Source organism: Protobothrops mucrosquamatus, unplaced genomic scaffold (genome assembly GCF_001527695.2).
Source record: "Protobothrops mucrosquamatus isolate PMUCROS unplaced genomic scaffold, P.Mucros_1.0 scaffold481, whole genome shotgun sequence".
Taxonomy (NCBI): Eukaryota; Metazoa; Chordata; class Lepidosauria; order Squamata; family Viperidae; genus Protobothrops; species Protobothrops mucrosquamatus.
In genome coordinates, this window is record NW_015386801.1 from 5,271 (window position 1) to 7,649 (window position 2,379).

At 38.2% G+C, this 2,379-nt stretch overlaps 1 protein-coding gene across 1 annotated transcript in view; it reads right to left on the bottom strand.

Annotated features, from left to right (window-relative positions):
• Positions 1 to 2,379, bottom strand: part of ABCB6 (ATP binding cassette subfamily B member 6 (Langereis blood group)) — a gene marked incomplete at its 3' end in the record, with an annotated part of 29,782 nt that overhangs the window by 4,541 nt on the left and 22,862 nt on the right. The window lies entirely within an intron of this gene.

The window sequence follows — 2,379 nt, forward strand, 5'->3', positions numbered from 1 at the left end:
CAGAGGATTATAAGTTTGAGATATTCAACATTTTTAAAAAATCAAGAGAAAATGTCCTATTTATGTTCAGAGAATAGAAATTCAAACATCAAATATTCTATTGAAGCAGAGTGATTGACCTGAGATGAAACCATGTGCAAATATATACATTTCTGCTCTGTGGTTCGTTAAAAAAAGAATAAGCCCCCCTTTGAATGTATAAGCCTATTACAGAATGACTCACATATTTTCCACTAATCCAGCCTTGAAGTAAGAGATCCAGAGCAAGACTTCAAAGGCTGAGTTCTTTGTAGATCAAGGTAAAGTTCAACTTATTATATGACAATAACCAGCTATATCTCAGTTTTTCTGTCTTCTCCTCCCATCAATTAAATGGTAGATTTCCGTGTGTTCCGACACAGAGCTAATTTGAAGGACCAAGTTTCATATTGCCTTTCTATATATGATCAAACGCATTGCCTTTCTATATATGATCAAAACTACATCTCTCAATCTGTTGTCGATACATATGCGGATAAATATGAAAGAAAAAGGATAAAACAAACATTTCTCTTGCTTATCTTTCTTCAAATCCATATGGCAGCCTAAGTAAAGAAGGAAGGAAGGAAGGAAGGAAGGAAGGAAGGAAGGAAGGAAGGAAGGAAGGAAGGAAGGAAGGAAGGAAGGAAGGAAGGAAGGAAGGAAGCTATTTATCAGTTAAATCAACCTTAAGTTTCTGTTCTAAATCTTTTAGATTGCAGATGGAGGTTTATATGTCTCATATTAGGGGACAGTTTAAACTAGCAACTTTTTTCCCGCTTGCTACTTTTCTCTGTGAAGAAATTTGAGGAAAATAGAGGAAATATGTGAATTTTCATCTAGAGCTGAGGTGTAAATTAAAATTTCAGTGACCCTCAGGCTATAGTCTAACACAAATGGAAACCAGGTTGAAAATTATTCATGCATGGAAGTAAAGACTTTTTAACTTTGTACACTACTTAGAGACACGTAAGTGAGATGAGCGGCTATATAATTTATCAAATAAGTAAATAAGACAGATGCTGTAAGCAACTCCAACCCAGCATGGTCAATGGTCAGATCCCAGAAGAAGCACAGGTTACAAGAAGTAACCACTTACTAGTGTTTTTCAGAGAAGGAGAAGTAAAATAATTCCTTCCTGGAACCCCAAATGACGTTTCAGACTAGACTGATGGTGAAACTGTTATACCTGCAGCATTCCCTGCAGCAAAAATTAATTGGAGCAGCGTGGTTCAGTAATTCCCAGGTTTTTATTTTGTTTTAATTAGGCTTTAGTCAAGTTCAGTTTGCCTGTAATTCATACTTGACACTTTTTCTTCAATTTAGATGTGAAAGTGCCAGCCATGTTATGTTTTTATAGCTTTACTTTGCCATTACCTCCTCTGATTTTAAAAAGTGCCTCCTGTCCCTCAGATTGCACTCCATGTGGGGAATCTGTTTTCACATCTGGAGTACAAACCCCAAACATCCTGATCTCTTTCTTCTGATGTTTGTGGAAACCAGCTCCCATTTGGTGAGGCCCACCCCACTCTTCTGCTTAGATCTCTTAATTGGTGACAAATCCTTTCCAGCTTGGCCTCTTGTTTACAATAGCTTTTGTTCTCAGAGGTCCAATTCTCCAGTTGGTTTTGTTTTAATCTTCTCCACCCTGGGCTACCCATTTTTCTCAGCATGACCAGAGACTTGCCTTCAGATCTCACTGTCTTAAATTCAGAAAACAGTAGTTTATAGAATACTACAAAGACTTTTGTCCATCAGTCATCATCTCTCACCACTAAATTTAAAGACATTCAGCCAGTGGTGGGATTCAACCAGTTTGTACCAGTTCGGCAGAACCGGTAGCTAATTTTTTGTTGCCCAGGCCCAGAATGGACTTCCGGAAGCGGTATCCACACAGAGAACCGGTTGTTCACGTATTTGAAGCCCACCACTGCATTCAGCAACTTGTTTCATATTTTTGTGTAGCAAGTTCTTCCACCTATTTAATTATTAGAGTCATCCTGCTTCTCATGGGACTCTGTACCTCATTGCAAGATTTCTAGTAAGTATTATGCAGAGAAACCCAGAGCTGCTGTATTTCCAGTAGCAATTTCATGAATGTCCAGTCTGCAAATGTCATTTGCAAGTAGAAATATGTAGAACATCTCAGGGTTCAACTACAGAAATTCCTAAAACATTACTAAGTTTTGTAAAGGTGCATTGAAATGATCTAAAAAAACTTTTTAACTCATGGCAAATCGTTCACAAAGCCTGATGCTTCATCTGGAAGGGCCTCAACAGTAAGGATGAGTTGTAGACTGGCTCTTGTTTCAGATTCTCCATACAGAGAGAAACCCAAACCACATACAGCATGCGGTCAGC